This window comes from Zingiber officinale, chromosome 3A (assembly GCF_018446385.1).
Source record: "Zingiber officinale cultivar Zhangliang chromosome 3A, Zo_v1.1, whole genome shotgun sequence".
Classification (NCBI taxonomy): Eukaryota; Viridiplantae; Streptophyta; class Magnoliopsida; order Zingiberales; family Zingiberaceae; genus Zingiber; species Zingiber officinale.
Window position 1 is genome coordinate 37273143 of NC_055990.1, and position 14535 is coordinate 37287677.

The 14535-nt window shown below is 36.3% G+C and overlaps 1 pseudogene; it reads left to right on the plus strand.

The window, feature by feature from the left end:
* The first annotated feature begins 1954 nt into the window (after nucleotides 1–1954).
* Nucleotides 1955–2962, plus strand: LOC122050351 (annotated as a pseudogene).
* Nucleotides 2963–14535: the final 11573 nt, after the last annotated feature.

Sequence of the window (14535 nt, forward strand, 5' to 3'; positions counted from 1 at the left end):
GATTCGGGTAGTCCAACACATATGCTGAAGAGAGATAATGATAAGTTGGACAGGAAGTCACTTGTTTGTGGGTTATCCTAGAGAAATGAAAGTAGGATTATAGTCTTAAAAATCAGAAGGTCATTGTTAGCATCAATGAACGATTTTTAGAATAGGACTATGTGCCCATAAGTAAATTTGTTCTTAAGGAAATAATAAAGGACATGTCTAACCTAGTACCAACTGTACAAGATGAAATATCACAAGAAACTGCAACACGTATCACAAATGATACACAATTACAGAAAGTGTCTCATCGTAGTGGGAGTGTTGTTAGGCAACCTAAAAAGATTCATGTTTTGGGAGAGTTTTTGGACTCGATCCCTAGAGGACATGAACTTGATCTCTGGACATATGACGAAGCACTCCAAGATAAAGATGCAGCATCTTGGCAAAATGTAATGAATAACAGAATTAGAATATATGTATTCTAATAAAATCTAGAAGCTTGTAGAACCACCAAATGGTGTAAAAGCCTTTGGGTATAAAAAGGTCTATAATAGGAAAAGAGGGATAGACAGGAAGGTAGAAACTTTCAAAGCAAGGCTTGATGAAAAAGGAAACTTTTTCATTGGTAGCCATGCTTAAGTCTATCTGGATTCTTTTATCTATTTGGTAAGTGGATGTCAAGACAACATTCCTTAATGGAAGTCTTGAAGAAAGCATCCATATAAAGCAACCAGAAGGGTTCATTGCAAAGGGCTAAGAACATCTTGTGTGCAAGCTTAATCAGTCTATGGACTGAGACAAAGCTTCAAAGGTCTTGGAAAATCCGGTTTATCAAAGTTATCCAGACCTATGGATTTATTTAGTAACCGGATAAGTCTTGTGTATACAAAATGTGTGATGAAAATGTGGTGGTACACTACAACAAATATGACTTTCCGCAGCACATCATTAACGGCGTGCAATTAGAGCATGCCGTTAATAATAGTTTTTACGGTGCACCTAATTATGTGCGCTGCGAATAGTATAATATTTAAACAAACAACGGCGTGCAAAAAAAGTACACTGTCAATAAACTTTTCTACAACATATAAAGTGCGCTGTTAAAACTTAATATTAACAGCATACATAGTGCACTGTTAATATTATTATAATTATATAAATGACGGCGTAAACAAATACACATGATCAATAAATATTATTTATTAAAATTAAATATTAATAGTAACTTACTTGTACGCTGTAAATAATTTGTTAAAGATTTTATGAATTCTTTCAGCCCACAGACCCTTTGCCTTCCAAAAAAAAAACCAAATTCTTTCCGTCGAATTTTTCTGCAACCCCTCTCTACCGCAAACCCTCTCTGCCCGTAAACCCTCTGCCAACTGACTACGAGGAAGAGGATGCGCACCGTAGCTTCCATCGGTGCCCACAGTGAAGTTAAATTCCCTCTCCACCTCCTCCCCTCTTCTCTCCTGACTCATCCTCTTCCTCCTCATCTGTAACGACAGCGAACTCGAGGTCGAAGAAAGGCCGCTCGTCATCCACTATCGTTGTCCTCCTCCTTCTCGTTATGAGTAGAGGACGAAGGCTACGATGGTGGAGCCAGCGCCGGTCGGGTTAAAGGCAGGGGAAGAGGCCTCACCCCTTCGTTGTCTTCCTCTTCCTCGGCGTCAGGGATCTCTCCCTCTTCTCCACCGAGTCCCTTGTCCTCCGTCCACCTCGTTGTGTTCGACGACACATGGAGGCAAGCCAAGAAGATGGTGGCGGCGAGCGCGTCGTTCCTCGAGTGATTTGTTGTTAGGGTTTCACTAGGCAAATGTGATCGACTGGTGGAGAGGCCGAGCACGTTCGAGTCAGAGCTGATGCTTAGGGGTTGTGTGAGCACAATGGAGATAGTGGCAAGCATATTGCGAGTGATGGAGCCAAGTGGAAAGGGGTGGAGGGCATGTTGTTGTTGCTGAGAGCCATGGTGGGCTTCCAGGCGCTCCACCTAAAGCCGACGAAGCCCCGCACCGACCTGAAGAAAAAGAAGGAAATCATTGTGGAAATGTTGACAGCTAGGAAGTCAAATGAGAAGAAGGGAGCTGTCGAGGAACACAATCTGGTACAATTCTATGCTCATAACTTGTTTGTTGTTATTAGTCTTAGAAAGAGCAATATTATTTAACCTGTTTGTTGTTCTGAAAGAGAATTAGTTGTTTAATACCCTGTTTGTTGTTTAAAAGCCTTTCCATTTTGAAGCTATTACTGAAATTGAATTGTACAAATTTTCCCCTTGGGATCTCCCAGGCAAATCTCAATTGCATAACAAAGACCTTGAGTGGTACTTCTTCTGTGCTAGAGATAGAAAATATCCTAATGGCTCTAGAGAAAATTGCACAACTGGAAATGGCTACTAGAAAGCTACTGGAAAGGATAAAGATGTTGTTCACAACTCTTCTACCATTGGGATGAGGAAATCTTTGGTTTTTCATGTAGGAAAGCTTCCAAAAGGCATTAGAACTGACTGGATGATGTATGAGTACAGACTAGAAAGCAAGGAACTGGTTGATGCTAGATTCTTTTAGGATGCATATTTTGTCTGCAAAATCTTCTAGAAAAGTGGTTCAGGTCCTAAAATTGGGGAGCAATATGGTGCACCTTTTAACGAAGAGGATTATGATGATGACACAACTACTGAAGATTCTTTTCCTCTTGGTCCAAAATCCTTAGATTGTCAGACTACTTTGTTCAATCCTATGACTGAGCAAGCTATGACCTCTGCTATCATTGAGACATCTTCCAACCATGATTTTCTTGAATTTGATGGAATACTGCTGGATGAATTTTTAGAGTTTCTTAATAACTCTCCACCTAGAGAGAATGCTCATCATGAGGTCCCTGATTCAGTTGTTCCCAATAAAACTGTGGATGAAACCTCTTCAAATGGAGTTGTATGGCTTGTGGTATATTTATAGGCAAAAGGATACATATATAACAGTGACCACTTCTTAATTCTAAGTTATATAGTGAACATCTTCTTTATATCAGTGACCACTTCTCAATTCTAAGTTATATAGTGAACATCTTCTTTATATTTTTCACATCAGATGCAATTAATTAGTTTTATATTAGATTGTGGTCATCTAAGTTATATAATGAACATCTTCTTTATATTTTTCACATCAGATGTAATTAGTTTTATATTAGATTGTGGTCAATGATTATTAATTGGATCGTTACAAAATATTATGATGTAGGAATCAATTTTTTATATTTAGGTTTTTTATTTATTATGTGATGTTTTCTTATACATATATTTTGATAAAATCTCATAATTATTTCATATAAATGAAAAAGGTTTATTCACGAGATGATTTCTTTATTCTATTTCAGAATTTTTACATGAGTTGATTTCTTTATTATATGTTGATTTCATTTACATGCATGATATGTTGATGTTCTGTATAGTCATTTATTATATTAATGATAATATATTGAAATTTTTTTTTGTTGCAGAAAAAAATATTAGAATGTCCACTCAAATCTCAAAACACAACTAATGTTGATGATGCAATTAGCATTGTGTTTGGCAAAGAAGCTCGGGGTAGAGTGCGCGGAATGGGCTTTGGAGTAACACATCGAAAGTTAGAGCTTCCGTGCAACAAAATAGAACGGTTCAATAACTTCAAACTATAGTACAAAATGTTCAACAACAAATGCAAGAAATGAGGCAACAAAATAAACTAGAAATGCAAGAAATGAGGTCTATGTTTTTACAAAGTATGAGACAACAAAATCATCCAGAACAGGTTAGTAAGTAAACAATATATATAAAATAAGTTTGATATGTACACTTAAATGCTTTTGAATTATCATGATGACATTGCTTGACACGATTTGGTTGTAAAATTAGATTGCTAATGGTGGCATTTGTAGCGGTATTGGGAATGAATTTGGTAGCAATAGTGATATCAATATTGGTGCCAAAAAAGTGTTTTTCAGGTGATTATCATAAAATTATGTATTTCTGAATCACAAAATTATTACAAAAATATATATGATTGAATTAATAACTTTGTATTGTTTATTTACAGTCAAATTTGAGAAATGTGAGTCGTGGAGATATCTGTGCTAATACTAAATGCAAGCTGCTTCATTGGTCTGCTGAAGAATTAGTTGTTGCAGAAGGTCGAATTGCATCCACAGATCCAAACACAAAAGTGCATCACGTTATTCTTGGTGGATCATGTTGGAAAGTTTGGGTTGATAAAGTTTTGGTGGAAAAGGTGGACCTAATTCGACCAAATGATGAAATGCAGTTTCTTGATGATGCAATAGGAAACACGGTTGCATGGTTATCGAAATTTATAGTATTGTGTGATTGATACATAATATACTAATTTGTGTGGATCGTAAGTTTAATTGTTGATATGTAATAACTAGTTTAATCGAAGTTTGTAATAGCTACTCTTGGATCTTAAAATTGTTTTTTGGTATAATGAAATGACTTTTATTAATTGTGTGTGGATTGGATTTGTATTTAATTTATTGTGAAATGTTTATTGATTGTTTTAGCATAATGAAATTATTTTGTTTTACATTCATTAGACTATCCGCGGCGCGCATTGTGTGCTGCAGAAAATAGTATCCGAAGCGCACAATGCACGCCGCGGAAATTACTATCCGCGGCATGCATTGTGTGCCGCGGATATTATTTTCTGCGGCGTGCATTGCGTGCCGCGGATACTATTATCCGCGGCGTGCATTGCACGCTGCGGATATTATTTTTTATTTCACGAAAAATACAATCCACAGTGCGCATTGCATGCTGCGGATAGTCTTTTTTCGCGGCGGGCAATGCACGCCGCGGATAGTATTTTCTGCAGCGCGCAATGCGCGCCGCGAATAATATAGGACTTTCAACAGCTTTTAACTGCGCAGCATGCAATGTGCGCTGCGAAAAGTGAATTTGTGCGCTGTGAAAAGTGATTTTTGTTGTAGTGGTATTTCTTGTACTATACGTAGATTACATTTTTGATAGTTGGAAACAATATCAAGGTGTTATCGGAAGTAAGGGTATGGTTGTCCAAGCAATTCGTTATAAAGGACTTAGGAAAATAAGCACATATTCTTGGGAACAAGGTTCGCAAGAAAAGAATGTTGTGCTTATCTCAAGCTTTATATAACAAGCTCGTTTTAGCATGCAAAACTCCAAGAAAGGTTTTCTACCTTTTAAGCATGGAGTGTCTTTATCTAAAGAGATGTCTTCGATGACATCAAAGGAGATTGAGGACATGTAGGCAGTTCTTTATGCTTCGAAAGATAGACAGCCTAATGTATGCTATGCACGAGATCAGAAATCTATTTTGCCAAGGGCATAGTTAACAGATATCAAAGTAACCCTAGACAAGGACATTGGACTGCAGTAAAGTATATATTAAAGTACCTTAGAGGCACTAGAGATTATATGCTAGCTTACAAGGCAGTTAATTTGGTCCCTGTGGGTTGCACGAATTTTGACTTCTAATCAGATAGGGACAATAATAAGTCAACCTCGGGGTTTTGTATTTACTTTAGGAGGAAAAGTCATAATTATGGAAGAGTGATAAGCATAGGTGTTTTTCTGGACTCCACCATAGAAGCTGAGTATATGACAAGCCTCTGAGGTAGCCATAAAAGCTAAATGACTCAATAACCTCAAGATGGACTTAGATATGATTTCTGGTTTGTCCAAAGATTATTACAATTCATTGTAATAATAGTTGATGCAGTAGCAAACTCGAAGAAACCATAAGTCTATAAGGCAAGTAAACGCAATAGAACGCAAGTACCACCCAATACGAGAAATCGTATAAACGAGAAGAAGTTGTTGCTGCCTAGATTGCATCAAGTGATAACTTAGAAGATCCTTTCACTAAAGCCCTTAAGGCAAGAGCTTTTGATGGGCATGTTGAAGGTTTGGGAATCAGATGTATGGTAGCAGTTATGGCAGCTTAGTCTTTTAGTATAAGTGGGAGATTGTTAAAATGTATACTAAAAGCCTAGCTTTTGGTATAAACATTTATCTAAAAATAAAAATCACATTGGTCAAATGTCTACATTAATGATAAATGTAGTTGTTCAATTAATTTATATTGTAGATAACATGGTGTGTGGTGTCACACACAGAAGATCATGTTATCAGTACCTTATAAATTATAAACAGTAGCTCACGACCAAGATGGAAAGGAACAAACCATTGGAAGGTCGTAGTGTAATTAGGTATTAGTTTATCTTAACTATATAATTACACTAGTACACTTAGAGTATATTGAGTAGAACCATTAGAGGTCGTTTCTTTTATACTGACTTTATAAAGGAACAAAAACCTCAGTTATTATGGAAGTGTGTGCTCTTAATCCCAATATAATAACAAACACATATATTTGATATTTATTTCTTTAATTTATCAATAGGTGAGATTTAGTTCGATAAATCAATAAGCCCGATAAGTTGGGAAATGATATTACTTATAGTGTGTGTTGTTGATTATAGAAGGAAACTGTGTCCTAGTGATCTAGGTTGAGAATGTCCCCAAGAGGAGCTCATAAGGATTGTCATGTTAAACCCTGCAGGTGGACTTAGTCCGACATGATGATGAAGTTGAGTGGTACTATTCTTGGAGCTAGATATTAATTAAGTGAGTTGTCAGTAACTTACTTAATTAGTGGACATTTGTTATCTTAAACACAGGGAGACTAACACACTCATAATAAGAAGGAGCCCAAAATGTAATTTGGGATTGGTGCGGTAGTTCAATAATAGTTCTCTAGTGGAATGAATTATTATTGATAAAATTAAGTTGTGTGTTCGGGGCGAACACGGGATGCTTAATTTTATCGGGAGACCAAAACCAATTCCTCCTCTCGGTCCCTATCGTAGCCTCTTAATTATAGAGCACTATACCCACCTATACCTACCTTCTTACCATTCCATAGGGGCCGGCCAAGCTAGCTTGGAGACCAAGCTAGGGCCGGCCATAGTTTGGTTCATGGGTGCTTCAAGGTGGCTGGCCCTAGCTTGGGTTCAAGCTTGGTGTGGCCGACCCAAATTAAAATAAAAGGATTTTTATTTTTTAAAATTTTTCTTATGTGGATAACATGATTTAAAAGAAAGTTTAAAAATTAAAAATTCTCTTTTATTAGTTTCTACAAAAGATTAAGAAAAGATTTAATATCTTTTCTTATTTGTAGATTGAAAGGAGATTTTAATTTTTAGAGATAACTTTCCTTTTTGGAAATTATCCACATGTTTAAAAGAAAGATTTTAATTTATAAAATTTCTTTTTATTAACCAATCATGAAGGGATTATAATTATTGGAGAAATTTTTATAAATTTCTAGAAACAAATTAGGAAGTTTTAATTAAAACTCTCCTTGTTTTGGGGAAAGAGGTGGCCGGCCAAATAAATTGGAGAAGAGAAAATTATTTTTAATTAAATAAATTTTCCTTTTCATGGCAAAAGAATTAAGGAAGTTTTTATTTAAATTTCCTTATTTGCCAAGACCAAGGATTATAAAAGATAGGGTAGAGGAGGCTTCATGGTGAACGACTCTATTCTTTTTCTTCCTCTCTTTTCTTCCTTGGTGTGGCCGGCCCCTAGAGGTTCCCCTTCTCCTTCTCTCTTCTCCTTCTTATGGCCGAGACTTCATCATCTCTTGGAGGCATAGAAGTGGCCGGATCTAGCTTGGAGAAAAGGAGAGAAAGGAGTCTTGTTTCATGCTTCCCTTGGAGCTTGGTTGGTGGAAAAAGATCTTCATCTTTTGGAAGCATTGTGTTTGGCCGAAACTTGAAGAAAGGAGAAGAAGGTGCTTTGGTGGTTTCTCATCTCGGAAGATTGTTGCCCACACAACGTCCGAGGTTAGAAGAGGAATACGGTAGAAGATCAAGAGGTCTTTCTAAAAGGTATAACTAGTATTTTTCCTTTCCGCATCATACTAGTTATTTTTGGAAATAATACCAAATACAAGAGGCATACGATTTTAGTGTTTCGAATTTGTTTTCGATGTAATGTTCTTTTGTTTTTCTTTTCCTTGTGATTTGATTGTTCTTTTCGGTTGACCTAAAGTTATTTTAGGAAATTAAATATTAGCTTTCCTTAAAAGGTTTTGTCTAGTCGGTGGTGGTTGCTCCCATATCCAAGAAGGCCATGTGCCTCGCCACATCAGTACTGGGAACCAATTATGGAAATTAATATTTAATGGAATTAATAACCTAGGTGATTTGGATCGAACGTGTTAAGTTCCGCAGGAGATCCAAGTCAAAACCTAAAAGAACAAATAGATTAATTTTGGATCAAACGTGTTAAGTTCCGCAGGCGATCCAAGTTTAATTTAAAAGAACACATGGTAGCTAGGAAAAAGGTTTAGACCTTTGTACAAAATTTTTGTACAATGGAACCATTAGGTTTTCCGAGTAGCAACCAACAAAAGTAATAGAAAAAAGATTAAGGAAGGAGACTACAGTGACAGAAAATCAATTTGGGTTTATGCCTGGAAGGTCGACAATAGAAGCTATACATCTTCTTAGACAATTAATTGAAAAATATCGGGATCAAAAATAAGATCTACACATGGTATTCATTGACTTAGAAAAAGCGTATGATAGAGTCTCAAGAGAAATTATATGGCGAATTTTAGAAAAGAGAGGTGTTAGCGTAACATATATTGAACTAATTAAGGATATGTACGAGGATGTAACGATCAGAGTAAAGACTTCAGGCGGAGTAACTGAAGCATTTCCAATAAAGATAGGGTTACATCAAGGATCAGCTCTAAGTCCCTATCTTTTTACACTAATTATGGATGAACTCACTGCGCACATTCAAGACACAGTACCGTGGTGCATGTTGTTTGCAGATGATATTATTTTGGTAGATGAGACACGTGAAGGAGTAAATGCTAAGCTAGAATCTTGGAGGGAAACACTAGAAGGGAAAGGTTTTAAGCTTAGTAGATTAAAGACATAATATATGGAATTTAAGTTTAGCAATATTAGAAGTAATGAAACAATTGTTAAGATAGGAGAGGACGAATTGCCTGGAACCGAGCGATTTAAATATTTAGGATCATTTTTACAAAATGATGGAGGAATTGAGAGAGATATCTTACATAGAATACAAGAAGGATGGGTGAAATGGAGGGGAGCGTCGAGTGTTTTATGTGACCGTAAAGTACCTCTTAAACTTAAAGGTAAGTTCTATAAAACCGCAGTTAGACCTGCTATGTTATATGGAGCTGAATGTTGGGCTATGACTCGAGCACACGAGCAGAAGATGAGAGTTGCAGAGATGAGGATGTTAAGGTGGATGTGTGGACATACAAAGATGGACAAAATAAGAAATGAGAGCATTAGAGAGAAAGTCGGAGTTGCATCTATTGAGGGAAAACTCCGAGAGACACGTTTAAGATGGTACGGACATGTACTTAGACGACCAATAAATGCTCCAGTTAGGCGATGTGAAACTATGATAAATATACATATCAAACGAGGAAGAGGAAGACTAAAAAAGACTTGGTTAGCAATAATAAAACAAGATAAAATATATTTAAATATAGATGATGATATAATAGGAGATAGAGCTCAATGGCGTAAAAAGATTCATACAGCCGACCCCACCTAGTGGGAAAAGGCTTGGTTGTTGTTGTTGTTGTTGATAAGGAGCATGGTAGCACGTGTTGAGTTTATAGAAGGGGGAGATAGAATCAAGTTTTAAGAAACGATACCATACCAAGCCCACGTTGGGCCTGATATGTGCTCATATCAGATCCATGTTGGGTCTGATATGCACTCATATTAGGCCCACGTTGGGCCTGATATGCACTCATATCAAGCCCAACGGTAGCTGATTTTTTTTCAACACTTGCTACCACACATATATAGCTGTAAATCATGATTTGCTAGCACCGTTGGAGTCCTTGCAATTCCATAAACCCACTCGAACTGAAATGGGTCAAATAAGAGGTGTCTAGGTCCATTAGTGGATTTTGACCAAAACCCATTGATGGCCCTCTCCTACTTGGATTTACGTGAAATCAAGTTCCCTGTGAAGGTCTGGGTGGGGAGATGGTATATATGGCATCAAAACGAATTTAAACACCCTGGAAACTAAGTTATGGCTCCATGCTAGTTGGCACAAAACCCACTTATGGCCATGTTGTAGACTTAAACCCTATGGTAGCGCCTTCAAATTTTATTTTATTTTATTTTATTTATAAGGACCATGGTAGCACGTGTTGAGTTTATAGAAGGGGGAGATAGAATCAAGTTTTGGACATGATATGGTATCATATCAGGCCCAAAGGGAGGCTAGATTTTTTTCTCCACGCGCTATCACCCATAGAGAGCTTTGTATATTAGATAGCACCGTTGGAGTCCTTGCAGTACCCTAATCACATGAGACTTGAAATGGTTCGAATCACAGGTGTCTAGGTCCATTAGTGGGTTTTGGCCAAAACCCACTTATAGGCCTATCCTACTTGGATTGGCCAAAACCCACTTATAGGCCTATCCTACTTGGATTTACTTGATCTTACCCTCCCTATGAAGGTTTGAGAGGGGGGAAGGTATATATGGTCTCAAAACATAGTTATAAACCCTAGGTAAGAAGTTCTTTGTCCGTGCCATTTGGAACACAACATGTGTTTCTTGCAGCTTCAGGAATAAGAACCAATTTTTTTTTCAAGTAACTTAGTTACTTTGGTGTTCCATAATTACATGCCTAATTCAAATTTCAAAGCCTACCTTGTGCTCTTGAAACCGAGTGTTGGTCCGAGCCTATTTGATTTTCTAAACAATCCCAACCGTTACCATTTTTTTAGTTTTGAGAAGATAGAAATGGTGTACAGTATAACTTATATACATTATCTCTATTTTCATTGATAAGCACCAACATCGCAATTTGGATTTCACTGATAAGCACCAGCATCGCAATTTGGATATTGTGACTAATCACTATGCAATATTATTAATATTTCAGTGGCAGTTTATACTCTTCTCATATAATACATACCACTGTATTAAACAACAAAGACTACATACAAAGATATAAAACTACTTACACTACGTAAGTTCATTTACATTCTCTACAAGTTATTGCCTTACAAGACTATGGATATTTAATCCAATGTTTTAAAAAACTTATCCCTCAAAATTGATATCATTACATCAATTCTAATCTTTTTCATGTCTCTTTGTTTGAAGTCCATCTTCATATCGTATAGGAGACATCGAATGTATTGCATCACAAAGAAGCCACAGTCAGCGCTGTAAATAACAACACCATTTTAATGGTCAATATTTTTTATTAATATGTTCCATTCACACTCTGTGCTCGACTTACCTGGCTTGTTGTTGTGGACATTCTATTGTGTGAGAGACTCATTTATCGAACGAATAACGGCTTTCAAATTTTGGATCAATAGTAGCAACGTGCTCACGACTATAGAGTTTAAAATCTTATACTTGTAAGATTAAAGAGAAAATTTACATTTTCCATCAACTAGCATTTATATTAGAATATAAACATACACATGAATATTGGATGCTCACCGCTACTTCAAATTCATATTTGTATTTATTTCCACTTGTTAGAGAATTGTAATGATTGAACGTCATTGATTTGGTGTCCACCATCTGCAAGTGGAAGTGTGCATTATCACTGCACAAAGGTATAAAAATATACGTAACCTCTTCATCTCCTCTATCTGTCTTTATTAGGTGTTGGAAGGCAAACTTACTTGACGATTTCATTAATGACTACAAATATGCAAAGTCATACATACATAACCAAATAATAAAATGAATTCTAATTTGTACTATTCTCAAATAAATTCCTTACAGTGAATAATGTTGAGCAATATATAGACTTGTTGTATGTCCTTCTAGACAAGAATGCCCCCCTAAATAGAATTTTACAATACGTGTCGATTACGTCCCCTCTTGTCAACATATCTCCATTCACACCAGATAACAGAGAATGCACATCTAAACAAAAGGGTGGTTCCTCCCAAACTAAATCATTTGTAAACCTACAAAGTAAACAAATCAATGATTATTTTTACAAATTTAAATATGAGAACCATAGATTAACTATGTAATTAGAGAAGCATATAATTGTCTTGACTGATCAACTATGTATTTCACATACTTTAGTTTCTCCAACGCTTTTAACAAGTACGCCACCTCTTCGTCTTGTTTTTTTTCTTGGAAGTCTTAAATTGCTTCTTCACATACTATGCGCATAAACATAAAAGGCATTTAGATAATCTATTAAACCAAACAAATTACAATGAAATTTACAGATATCGTCTTACAGTAATGACTTGTTTCCTCATTTTGTCATATTTGCCAAACATATCTGCATCCTTCTCTTCCTCTTCATCAGATTTGTCTTCCATCAATTCTACAATATCTCTTTCTTCTTCCATTTCATCCACAACAATTTTTCCTTTCCCCTTCCCCACAACATCAGGTTCTTTTACAACTTTTTTCCATCTCCTGGACTTGAAACTTTCTCCGCGGGCTCACTTATATGTATATTTCTACGCTGCCTCTTAGGTAAAGTTTTGAGCCACAATGGACTATCAATTGGAGTATCCCTGTAATCATAGCGACTTTTGTTACGTTCTCTCCTACTTCTTGTTGTAACACCTACAGGTTCAAATTGAGGATCGTCTATAGGCTCGCTATATTGAGATTTCATGCCTTTATTTTCAACTATTTTAAGTAATTCTTTCACCCTCTCATTCAATTTCATGTTCTCCATTGTTAGCTCTTTAATTCTGTTTGCTTGAATAATGCAATTACAACACTCATTAATTTGGCTTCCTCCTTCAGTGACTTCAATTTGTGATGCCTCCATTGCATGTGGACTGTCATGAAAGCCAACAAGGTTCTCAAACAATGAATTTTCATATTGGGTAGGGATTAGGTCAATCAAAACCTGTAACAATATTAAAACACATGTTAAAACAAGAATTTTTAATCAAACTATAGTCAAAGTATTCAAAATTTACCTCTTCAGAAAAGACTTGATCAAACAATTCCCTCACCTTACTAATATGTGAAGGAATATTCCTCCACTTATTTATTCTTGCTCCTTTTATTTTGTATGGTTTTTGAATTGGAACATGCTCCAAAAACCATGTCTGATTCACCATCACAAGGGTTACCTATTCATAAATGTCCGCAAAATATTAATAAATTTCACATAAATTATAAACTTACTGCCAAAAGATCAGCAAACCCCTTTAGGTAAGGGAGGTTGGTGTTAGATTGTTTTGCCCCAGTTGATGAAAATATGCCCCCAATCTTAGGTAATTGTGGAGCCATAAATTCATGGATGGCTTCAACCCAGTTGAATCTAGCAAGATTCTCAAAATCATCTATTATATCTATAAGACATAAAGGGACCTTATATGTACTAGAAGAAAAAAAGACACAAACAAATATATACAAAATATAGAATTTGCAAAATAATAAAACATCATCTTCTCCTTCAAAACGTTGCCATAAAATTTAAGCAACTCCTCAATTCTTGATCTAGTAGCTTCTTTTTTGTTTGAGAAGTATGTTAGAAAGAGGTCACTGGATGCTTTAGTTGAATTCATCGGAATTGAAGCTCCTCGGTCTGCAATACCAAGCAGCAATGAAACATCTCTTCTTGTGAAGCCAATCGGAACACCTGACTAAGTTAAATGATTATTAGACTTCTACTAACAAATACAAAAGTATCAGGCCCAACGTGGGTCTGATACGCTGCCATATGAAGCACACGTTAGACCTGCTATTGTATCGTATCAGGCCCACGTTAACCCTGATATGACATCGTATCATGCCCACGTTGGGCCTGATATGGCATCGTATCAGGCCCACTATGGCCCTGATGTGACATCGTATCAGACCCACGTTTAGCCAAAGATTTAATTTTAGCATACAACTACTTTGTGATTAAAATACGAAATTATATATTGTACCTGAGAATCTAAAGGTTTGACTACTTGAATCCCAATTTTGAAATATATTGACCAAAATCCCACGGATGTGCTACATATCTTGTATGTCCAAAAAAATACTAAAGTGTGACTGTTTGATCAGTGCTATGTATCGGTCATGTAAAATAACAGACCCTTGATGCGTTCCTTTCTTCGTGGATGCTTCAAAAAAACTTTTAAAGTGACCTAGGACACTGTTCCAATGCAGTTTCTGTCCAACGTCAACTGAACCCTACACTTTATAAAAATTAAAACATTTTAATCATACTAGTTGAGCTTCTCAAAATCACAGAGTTTGTAAAATGATACCTTTATAGCTAATTGATGTTGAAAGGATGATGATACACCCGATCGACTTCTTTGGACCATTATGAGATGAGATGATTGACGTAAACCCTAGAACCCTTCACTGGCGCCTCGTGATCAGTCCTGGTTTTTGCCACCGAAATGTTTGATGCCGTTTGAGAAACACTCGAGGTCACTAGACTAGGATTTCACAAGAGGGAAGATTTCTCCATAGAATTGGATCTGT